Source organism: Rhinolophus hipposideros, assembly GCF_964194185.1.
Source record: "Rhinolophus hipposideros genome assembly, chromosome: 10".
Taxonomy (NCBI): domain Eukaryota; kingdom Metazoa; phylum Chordata; class Mammalia; order Chiroptera; family Rhinolophidae; genus Rhinolophus; species Rhinolophus hipposideros.
The window spans coordinates 72,523,397-72,535,623 of NC_138056.1; the positions used below are offsets into that span (position 1 = coordinate 72,523,397).

Below are 12,227 nucleotides of genomic sequence, written 5' to 3' on the forward strand. Positions count from 1 at the left end.
GAGGAGTCAAAGATCTCTGTTAGAAAAGGACAGACTCATTTTGGTCCCGTTGTCCCAGCATAATTATTTTTTTTTTGCATAATACATAATTTTTTATTCTCATTTTCAAGGAATTTCATGTGATATTTTGAAACAGAAGATGGAGAAAACAAAACTCTCCAATTGTGGTACTTGGCAAACGCAGTTACCGTCCATACCCTGCAAGGACATAAACCGGAGTTCACACCTCAATAGCAATTCTCGCAAATCGATACTGCAGAGAGAGGCAGGAGGCCTCAGTAACACTAGGCCCCTCTCCCCAGCTGGCTGGTTGGACAGCATATCTAGCAAGCCTGTCGAACTAACAAACCCCAGGGCTTCCCCACAGCCGACAGCTATAGAAAAATCTCCCTGTGTGACAAAGCCAATGAGAACTCTGGAGCAATGCAAAGTCATATCGGGGAGAGGGCCCAACCACAAGCCCAGGGTGGGAGCTTGGTGCTCAGCCATCGGGTGCCCTGCTTCCAGGCCCTCAGATCTCCTTGGTTCTGCCTCTTCTCTAGTTTCTTCTTCTCTTTCTGTTTCCGGATCTTGCTCTTGAATGGGTCGCTGTGCTTGGATTCCTGGGACGCACAGTAGAGCCAATCCTGACTGAGCCGGAGGAAGTCCTCCTTGGCTGGGACACAGATCATGGCGTGCGGCTCGGGGCTGCCCTTCCTGAGCAGGGAAAGGCTGACCCACCCCAAGGCCCTGGAGAAGTGGTCCAAGAAAGACAGGCAAGCCTCTCTGGTCAGTTCCTGCTGCCCTCTATTGGGAACTTGCCAGGCTGCTCAACTGTCCCCGGAACTGGGCCCACACCAGGCTGACAGCTGCTTCAGAGATGCTCTACTAGTAAGAACACAGAGGCGCCTGCGGACGGCATCCTGGCCCGTTGTCCACTCAGTGCCCATCTGCGTTGGACACGCTGTGTCCATTCGACCTTTGGGTTCACTGCAGGCGTGCAGCGATGTGCCCACTGTATCAGACACTTGACAAGTTTTTTTTCTGGCGTAGGAGCACAAGGCTCCTTGTCTCCTCTCCAATAATTCTCCTCATCACTTGGAGAGGAAGCTACAGATGATTCCTCTTGGGCCTGAGCTCTTGATTCCCAGTCTCGAGTCAACTGCTCCCAGGGGCAGCAGAAAGATGCCAGAGTGCCAAGCTTAATGTAGTTGGGCCACTTTGCTGGAGGGCATTGTTTATACTTTTCAAGAAGATTCTTGGCTTGCTCTTCAGCAAACAGAATCCCAGCAGGGCAATCTGGAAAATCACCTGGGATGTGAGGAGACCTTTTATACTGAGAATGCATTATAGCCTCTTTCAATCCTCCAACCCTTGCACCTCAATAGATAAATGGAGTCCAAAAAGCCATGCCCCAACCCTTTGGGAGCAGGACATCCCAGCCACTTCCCCAGCCTCATCGGTCATCACCAGTCACTTTTCCTGGCTGTTGAATCAAGAGTAGAGTTGTCTTGGATTCATGGGGACCTAAAACAAGCTGTGACCCGGGCACCAGCAATTCACTTCTCTTCCGGTTTAAATCCTGATCTGAGATTTTATTCTCTGTGAAACTCTTAAAGATAGCTTGGTTCCAAATAAAGCCATGCGTACACTCTATAGGCACACCCTTCAGAAGCAGCTGTCTAACTTTCTCATTATCTTGGCATTTTTCTGAATTGGGCAAAATTTTGGACCTCTTCTGAGGCAAATTTATTCTGGGATGCCCAACTGTCAGTCCCAGAATAGTACCTGCCGGAATTTCTGCTGGTGATGTTATTCCTCCCAACAATGCAACTATGGCTTCCTGTCTGTGGTGAAGAGAAACGCTATCAGGATTTTTACAGGTTTCAGTCCACCGATGGTGAGGTGTGTTCTGTGTGTCTTCTCTGGTGTGGACAGCAGCAGCTTTTACTGCCTCAGTTAGCATGGAGTGGGAAGGTGGACCAATCAGCTGGAATCTGTTCATCTCCATCATCAAATCACTGATTAGAATGCCTGTGGTTGGTGAGATCCAAGAATACAATTGACATGGATCTCTAATTCTGTCACCGATAATTTTTTTAATTGGTTTTGCATTTTCCCCATCGTCTTTCCATTTTCTTTTCTTGCCAATTTTCTCATCAAGAAGTTTAGTTTGGCTTTTTTCTTGGTTTGGTGTCAGAAGAGGGTCGGAGATGCAGACAGTTGATTTGGTGGGCTCCATACACTGGCATACCACTTTTATTTCCTCTAAAATATCCTGTTTAAGAGTTGGGTGAAGCCAGATCCACAACTGCCTGCTCTCAGAAGGGTTGCCAACGCTCCTCTCAGACTTCAAAATAAATGTAACAGGTTACAGCACTTCTCTTGGATATTTATTTGCCCTGTAAAGCACGAGACTACCTTGGCACTTTCCAGACAAGCAGTGAACTGCTGCAAAAGTCAATCCTGTGTCTGTGCTACACATTGGAGAAAGTGCCTCTAGTATTTCTTCCTCTTTGCCTTTCAACTCCAAACAACAGTAGTAAGATAAATCCTGAAGGAGGCAGCGGTTTGTCATAGCTCAATAACAGGCTCTGTGACTCTTGACTGTCGGCCTCTCCCCAAGGCAGTAGCCCCACTTCTTGACCATGTGAAACCGCTTGGCATGCCAGATGTGAGTTTCTAACCATATGTTCTTCTTTTGTCTACAGTTAAATTCTAGCACTTGATTTATGTGACATCTTCAAGCTTTGTGGCATTTATTTTTTGAATGTTCTTTTTTCTGTTGTACTACTTTCTCTGCCTCTTTCTGGGCAATCTCCTATAACCGTCTAGGAAGGCGTTTCACATTGTGGCTCATTGGCTCTTCGTTTCATGTGCCATGGCAGAGTCTGGAAAACCAGTGAATTAAAGGACTTCTGCGTTACTGCTTTCAACATAGCACTGATTTCAGCAGCTCAGGCCTGACCAAAAGTAGAAGCTGTTATATACTTAGAAATCTTCTGAGAAGTGCCCTCAGGACCTGCTTTCTATCCCTTTTTTTTAAACATGACTTTGGAGGAAGACTGCTCATTCACATCAGGCTCAGGTGGTAAATAGTGGGTCATTCTGGTTTGCCGCTGTCGTGAAGTTCCAGAAAAAGACTTGTTTTTGAGCTCGGAAAGGTTTTCCACCTCTATTATGGTGCTTTACACTTCTATCAGCCACAAAGCCAGAGGATAAAGTCACATTAGTGGACTGGTTTCATTTTCTTAGCATGTTTTCTTTCTTTTACATTAGACATTTCTGCTTGACGAACCGATGGAGGAAGCCAGGGCTTCCCGGTCAGAATGACAAGGCTTCGCCACAGTCTCCAAAATGGCATGAATGGTGAGCGAGCTGGATGGCGCATCCCAGCATAATTATGAATGACATCCCTTTTCACTCTTAAAAACATCACAGTTTGAATGATAAGTTACATGTTCATTCTCAGATTCAGTAGAGCAATAATAGCCTAGCTCTTAGTTCATGCTGAGCAACATACCTGCTAAATGTTGTCCTAGTCTGGTGACAATATTTTAAGAACGATCTTAACAAAATAGTCCATCAAAAAGGAGGAGGAGGAGAAGTAGGATGAAGAATAGATTGAAAACCATGTAAATACTATATGAAAGATACAGGCATCCTTGAAAAAGAACAGACTTTGGGGAGAGGTGAAAGTTCTTGCTTTTTTTCAAATTAAGAAACTATCATGTGGAAGAAGATTTAGACTTATTCTGTGTGGCTTCACAGGGCAAAGTGAAAACTACTGATGATTGTTAAGGAGACACAAACTTGTCAATATAAAGAACTTACTAATAATTAGAATGGACATTAATTTCTTCTCTCTAGTAAGTCTCTTGTGTTTTCCAGGTATAGGATCTTGCAAGTAGAGAAAAGTTTTACTGCTTCACTTCTTTTCTAATACAAATGCTCTGATTGTTTTCTCTTGACTGATTGCTTTGGCTAGCATCTCTAATAAAATGGCTAAAAAAGATAATGTTATCAGACATCTTTGTCTTATTTTTTATTTTAGAAGAAATTCCGTGTTTCACCATTAAATAAGGAAATTTGCTTATTTTTAATCAAGAATGGGTGTTGAATTTGTTGAATATCTTTTTAATATAGTTATATTATTTTTAACTTTAGAAGTATGCTAATGGGTTGCTTAATATGAGTATGTATTGAGCTAACCTTGTAATTCTGAAATAAATCCCACATGATCAAGATGTATTATTTTGTAATGTGATATTATATACTATTCAGTTCTATTTGCTCGTATTCTATTTAGAATTTTGTGTGTTTTATAATTGCATAGACATTAGAATTCAGATTGATCTTTATTTTATTTATATTTAGCAATATATATCAATTTTGAGTATTGGTGTTATAGTTAGTTACCAGCAAAAGACTTTTAAAAAATTCATTTTTCTTTGGTTGTTTGATTTTAAAGAGCACTGGGATTATCTGGTCATTGAAGATTTTGTGAAATTCTACTGTGAAATTCCCTCGGCTAGGTATTGCAATAGATTTTTAGAAATTTTCCATTTTTTAATAGAAAGTTTTCTGTTTATATTTTCTTTTACACTTGAGTCAATTCTGGTAAACTGTAATTTTCTATAATATAAAACAAAAAAAAACATTTTGTATTGATTTTCAAGTACATTTGAATAGATGAATACAATATAGACTTTTATTAATTTAAGTTTATTGGGGTGACAATTGTTAGTAAAGTTACATAGATTTCAGGTGTACAATTCTGTATTACATCATCTATAAATCCCATTGTGTGTTCACCACCCAGAGTCAGTTCTCCTTCCATCACTATATATTTGATCCCCTTTACCCTCATCTACCTCCCTCCTCCCCCCTTACCCTCTGGTAACCACTAAACTATTGTCTGTGTCTATGAGTTTTTGTTTCTCATTTGTTTGTCTTCTTTTGTTGTTTTTGGTTTATATACCACATATCAGTGAAATCATATGGTTCTCTGCTTTTTCTGTCTGACTTATTTTGCAATCTAGACTTTTAAATCTCCTGTTTCAATGGTTATTTTTCTTGTCGTTTTTTTTAACAGTTGAATATTTTCCATTTATTTTTAGTTAGGTTAGCTACCTTTTTGTTTAATTGAATGACTTTTCAAGGAAATAACTTTGTGGTTTAAATACTTTACTGAATTTTTTGCTTTCTAACTTATATTCTGCTTTCTATCTATTTTTCTACTGTCTTTCTTTGTTCATATTCCTCTGTTTTCTTTGTTCATATTCAAGACAACTTAACGGATTATTTAGTTCATTTTTATTTCTTCCTAACTTCTGTTGAATTATTTAAAATTATGAATCTTGTTATCACCAGTTTAATTTTATTTCATAGATTATAATTTGTGTGTTATCTTTATTATTGTTTTCTAGAAAGGCTGCAATATCAGTTTTTATACCTCCATGACTCAAGCTAATACACACACACACACACACACACACACACACACACACACACACTTTTAGGAAATATGGTTTCTTTGGTTTTTGTTTGTTTCTTTGAATTAGATTTCTACAATTTTTAATTCATGGTGCTTATTGAGGTTTCTCTTATGACCCTAATAAGTGTTCAATTTTTAAAGTATTTAGTGTGATTTCACTCGTATGTGGGGTGTAAAACAATCAAATAAGACAGACAAGCAAAGCCTCATAGACACAGACAACAGTTTAGTGATTACCAGAGGGTAAAGGGGGAGAAGGGTAGGTAGAAGAGGGTAAAAGGGTTCAAATATATGGTGACGAAAGGAAATTTGACTTTGGATGGTGAACTCACAATGCAATACATAGATGATGTATTATAGAGTTGTACACTTGAAACCTACATACTTTCATTAACCAATGTCACCCTAATAAATTTAATAAAAATAATTTTAAATTAATATATATTTAATGTGGACGTGAGAGTGTATTTTACTTTATCATAGGGATGTATACTGCCTATACTGCCTATACTTAAGTTCCTATATCTTTTACTGTTTTTTGTCTATGTACTGAGTCTTGAACTGACAGTGGCATGATAACTTCAATTATGAGTGTCATTCTGTATATTTTTTCTTTCAGCTCTTGTAACTTTTGCTTTATAAAAGTTGGATTTTAGTTCATAGATATTGATAATTGATATGTGAATTGTGGTTTTTAGCATCTTATTTTTCTGGTTATATGTCTTTGGCCTGGTTTCTAATTTTTTTTTTTTTATATAACAAAATCATAGCTCTGTTTCCTCCTTTCCAAACAAGAGTTCTATAAATCAACTTTATTAATACTTAAATTACTTACAATAAAATGCATCCATTTTAACTTTAGATTTTGACATGTTTTGACAAATTTATACACTTGCTAACCACCAGTGCAAGCAAGCTACAGAACTTTGGTATGGACCCTACCCCAAAATTCCACTTGTATTGATCCCAGCCCCAGCCAACCATCATCAGTCTGCTTCTGGTTGGTTTTGCCAATTTCTAGAATTTCATGTAAATGGAATAATATGCTATGTAGTCTTTTGAATCTGCTTTTTTCCCCCACTGAAATAATATTTTGGAGATTCATTTATACTTTGCATATGTTGTAGGGTACCCTGCCCTTTTATTGCTAAATAGTAGTATTTCATTTTATGAAAATACTCTAATTTGTTTATCTATTTAGCTGTTGGTGGACATTTGGGTTATTTCCAGGGTTTAATTATTATTATGGATAAAAGTCCTGTGCATATTTATGTGTATGTCTTATGAGCATTTTCTTTTCTCTTGGTTTAAAATTAAGAATGAAATTTCAAAAAACTGCCAAACTTTTTTCCAAAGTGATTGAAACATTTTATATTTCTACCAGTGTAAAAAAAATTACCATGGCTTCATGTCAATATCAATAATTGTTATTGTGAGGCTTTTAAATTTCAGTCATTTTAATAAGTGTGTCATGCTACCATATTGTGCTTTGAATTTCCATTTTCCCAATGACCAATGATGTTGAGCAGCTTTTTCTATATTTATTGGTCATTAATATATTTTCTTTAATGAAATATTTGTTGAAATCTTTGCTTATGTTGTATTGGGCTGTTTGTCTTCTTATGATTAATATTCACATTTTCGATTTAAACTTTTGACATGTTTTTAAGAATATTTTCTCTCCATCTTTGAATTTTTATCATAGTATCTTATGAAGAACAAAAGTTTCAGATTTAGGGAAACCACTCAATATAGCACCTATTACTTCTGGGTAAAAACTCCTTAGTGTTTCTTATAAAATCATAAATTTGCCGCACTTTTCCTTATTAAGGGAAAATCCTACTTGATTCTCTGCTCTGCTGCTATCTCTTGAGCCTACTCATTTTTACTTTTGGGTTTTAATGTTTCCAGTTATATGTAAATTTATTATCACATAAACTCTTTCCCAGTTATACTACAAATATAAGCTATGAATGATTTAAATTTTTGAATTCTTATTGTGCACACACACACGTAAAGAAATTAGAATTTAGGTTGTCTCCATTATGTCTCCATTATGTCTCCATTATGAAACCTTTTTTTAAAAATTTGAATTACAAATAAAAATTCACCAGCACATTGATGTTCATAGGGAAATTATCTAATTTGTTCTTATCACAATCTCTATAAGATAGGCAGGGGAGATTTAATTTAGTTTTACTTTATAGATGAAGAAATAGAGATTCCTCAATTTGATTTGACTTGCCCATAGTCATACAGTGAAAATGTAGGTCAGGTAATTAATCAGATACTCTTACCATTCCACTGCATTGATTCTTGATAGCTATGTTTCCCTTGAAAAATTCTAGCCTATGTTAATTGAGCTAAGAGAAATAATAATATTGTAAAATGAGGAGAGTTTGTCTACACTGAGGTCTGGCTCAGAATTACCAGCTAGAAAGTTAGAATCAAAGAAAGAATATCAAAGTGTGTGTGTGTGTGTGTGTGTGTGTGTGTGTGTGTGTTTAAGAGAGAGGGAGTTGGGGGTGGGGGGGAGAGAGAGACAGAGAGAGAGAGAGAGAGAGAGAGAGAGAGAGAGAGAGAGACAGAGAGAGAGAGAGACAGAGAGAGAGAGAGAGAGAGAGACAGAGAGAGAGAGAGAGAGAGACAGAGAGAGAGACAGAGAGAGAGAAGAAATTTTATGGGGGATTGAAAAATTGAGAGAGGGTTTTGATTGGTAAACCAGATTTCAAAGCCTCAAAAATGTTTTCTAACTCATAAAATGTATGCTTACTTTTAGTTATGAGCAACAAAAAGCATAGTAGCTTTAGCAACAATGGTATAGATTATCAATGCACAAATTCTATAAAGATTTCCTTTTTCATATTAAGGAGTCATTATCCCAAGTGAGACTTTGCTAATGGGCTTCTATGAATTTTATTTTTTGAAATTAACTCAAAGCAAAAGAAGACATTTAGAGGATGTTTTTAATATTATAGATATGTTTATTCCTCTAGATGTAGTCACACAGATTATAAGAACTCATAAGAGAAAATAAAGGTGAGGGTCAGAGCCAATGAATTCCCTCTCTATGATCCCACACATCTGTTGTTGTACAGTAACCCATCACATAGATGTGTTTAAATTTATGGGCACTTAAATTTTATGCTGATTTATAATTACAAATCCTAATGAAATAGATTGTACCTTAACTATGATTTAGAGATAAGCATAGATGTGACAAGCAGATCTTTGATTTCACTTCTAATCGTTTTGATCAGCTAGGTATGCTTGATATCTTTATTTTAGTGGCTATTAAACTTGTCTGTGTGTTATTATCCCTCTGGGAAGAAATTTAAAATTGGATACCAGGGCTTCAGGCCTTAAGATTTTGGGGTTTGTCTGGGATGCGGATCATATAATTTCAATAAACTCCTTGGGTGTATTTGATGGGTTGCAAGCTTTTTTTTAAGAAGAGTGATTCCATTAAAGAGAAAGGCAAAATCATAAAAAACAAACAAACAAACACAAAAAACAAAAACTGTTCTTACCACTTCCAAATTTAATTTATATTTTAGTATCGCTGCTCAATTTTAATAGTGGTTCACATAGAAAAACAAGAGGTTTTAAATAAATTATTTTGTGATTGAATAAAGGAAGTTAGGTTTATTTCTACTTAATTCAAAAATGGGAGGGAGTGAAGCTCTGCATATTTGTGGAGAAATAGTATATAAACAAGAAAAAGTCCATTACGTAAAGAGAAAAAATTATTTTCAAGATATAAGGGGATACTACAAATTAAAAGATACAAATACAAATGTGTTTATAATACTTTATAGTCTTCTTAGATTATTCAAACTCCCTTCAAAAGGGAGGTTGTGTCATAAAATGAAATGTGTGCATCTATTGAAAGACTACTTCATAAAGAAATAATAGAATCAAACAAACTATGCCTCCAAGTAGTTAGACTTTTAAAATTGAACAATTTTACACATTCATTTTATAGGAATTTTTATGTTGTAAAGGGGGTAAAAAACACTTTAATTCCTAGATACAATTATTTTATCATGACTTGGCTATGTGACTCTATAAACCATAGATCAAGATAAGGAATAACATTTTGGAAACTAGTAAGTCTATCATCAACAAATTTTTGTAATCCATTTGCTCCACTGGAAGTATCCAAGTATAATTGTTTTTAATGCCACATCTAGGCTGTCTTTATAGGGCAGGATTATTACAACAAGTTAACTTTGTTTTATGAATGTTGCCATAAAAATATTGAGTCTTCCTTCACATTGGTACTTTTAGAAATGTTTCTATTTTTATGTTTCTAATATGTGTTTGAACCCCTTAAAGGACAATGTGTGATATTTAATGAGGCATGTACAGTCTTCTCTGAGGTTGTATCTATACATTGAAAATACTGTTCCCCTACCCATCCACATGACAAGAAGTCCAGATTAGTATTACTCAAGGAGTTTGTTGTCATATTCATGATACACAAGAGCTGGTTCTCACTTCATATAACAGTTCATTTCTCAGAGTGAAATAAAAAGAAAGGATGTTAGCCATTGTGCTTAGATTGTTTTTTTTATCATACAGCATGACGATGTAAAGAATCATGGAAAAAATTACAAACACAAAATGTTCTTATTTTGATCTTATTTATTTAAATTATTTGTCTGAACAAATCATGTGAAACAGCTAATTCACTTTATGTTTTGTAGTGAGCAGATACACCTTTAGAGAAAATAATAAATCATTATCTCTTCCAAATTTTATAGTCAAAATGAGACTGCATCATGTGAGTAGCCAAAATCAGATTACCTCTTGCCGGAATCAAATGTGCATTAGAAATATAGAGCTTGTTTTGCTGATAAAGGTTTTAGTAGAGGAGTAAAATTAAAGTTTAGCTTAGGCTAACACAAAATAGATCAAATGATCAGAGACTGTATCATTTTTTTTTCCACCTGAATCCCTGTGGATTTTCTCTATAATGAAGTCAGGTGGGTAGGCAGTAGGTACACAGAACTAAAATAAGCTGTGGCAATACTGTCAGGCTGTGTTTCATAGCTTCTTTCCTGGTCTGCCATTTGAGTTGGCCTGCCAAATATAGTTTTCTTAGACTTTATCTTCAGAGAATTAAAGAAAGGTGACCTCGTTTATAGAAAAATGCTGGCTAGAAAGTGAATTTTCTCTTTATATGTGCCTATTTGCAAACCCTATACAGACATAGTTTTGCCAGGGTATTTCAGTCTGAGCATGGCATTTTAGTATTTGAACACTTGGAACCTTTTTTACAACAAAAGTTTGGAAAAATAAAAAGCAGTATTTTTTCTTAAGAATGATGCATAAAAATGCTAAAATTTCCATTTCTATAAAGTAGTAATCTTAGCCAAAAATTTTATTTTTAACTGTTTGTAAAAACTTCTTCGTATGTTTTAGACAAAAAAAGCCGAGACAGATACACTCAAGTAGTATCTTTATTCACAAAACTTTTTAAACCACAAACAGTATTAGAAATATTATACTTTGAAAAAACTATAAAAGTGTGTTTTTTCCCCCTCTTTAATTCACTTTTGTAAACTAGAACACAGATTTCTTATGTGTGAACTAGGAATAATAATAGTATCTACTCACAGGATGGTTTTATTAAATTAGCTGGTTTGTGTGAAACACTTAGAAAAAAACCTAGAGAGGATAAGGACTCAGGCAATATTGGCAATTATTTCAAAAAGTCATTTGAAGTCATAACTTCAATGGATGAGAATGGGATAGAGAAAGGAGTATATAAATTTTACAATATGAGATGCCACTCTGAGAAGCACAAGCTTTAGTTTAAGTACAATTGAAGTTACCTCCAAACCAGTAACAATGGGGGCACCACACACTAGATTGGCCCCACACTACAGTCAAATTAAACTCCACTGCACAATTTTGCCTGGGCCCACTTTTCTCTTTTTCTAACAGGATTTTTGCTTAGAAAGGATTAAAAAAAAATTATTAAAGTCAAATTAATGTTCTACTGATTACACTTCAAGTGAAGGTGTCCTTTCAGTTGAAATAACATTTTTATAATTAGATAGCCAAAAAAAAAAAAAGACGTAAGTGAAAAAAAAATTAAATATTGGAACTAGTAAGGCCATCTTCCCTTTGGAGATGTCTGAAAACAGATATTCATTCAAGAATGATTTAAGAAACCTTGATTGAAGAGCCCGTGAATTCTACTAAGGACAGCTGGTGATAGCACCACTATTAAATACTAGACTGTGTGCCTATGCAGTTTTAAATAAAATATATCTTTATGGAAAAAAATCACAGTTTCAAACCCTTAAATAGATGACAAATTATGATAAAATATTTGTGTTTTTCTGTTTTCTTGAAGCTGCCTGGAGATAATACTTTTATATAAGAAGTACAGACCCTTTCAATTCTGATGTGTAAGGGGAAAAATGGGGGAATGGGATAAAATTGAAGGGATCCGGATTGTCTTGGATGATAAAGAAAATGTGGTCTATGAGACAATTACTGATACTTCCATATAATGGAAACAGTATTGTGGATTAATTGGAGATTAACCAAGTATTCAAAAATTGTTAATATTCCTGCTTATGTTACAGCTATGTGCCTGAATCATGTTTATCTTTCTCACTTTTCTCAGTTTTAAACTACAAGTGATGCAGTTTTCAGGAGTTCCCTACTGGAATATTTACCTTGTAATAGCTGATACTTCCACCAATGTTACCTCTCCCTGTACGCTTTCTGGAAG

General features: G+C 35.5%; 1 pseudogene across 1 annotated transcript; it reads right to left on the bottom strand.

The window, feature by feature from the left end:
• Positions 1 to 220: 220 nt before the first annotated feature.
• On the bottom strand, positions 221 to 3,262 carry LOC308503928 (ribonucleases P/MRP protein subunit POP1-like; annotated as a pseudogene). The gene has a single exon. The product of its transcript is annotated as a ribonucleases P/MRP protein subunit POP1-like (transcript).
• Positions 3,263 to 12,227: the final 8,965 nt, after the last annotated feature.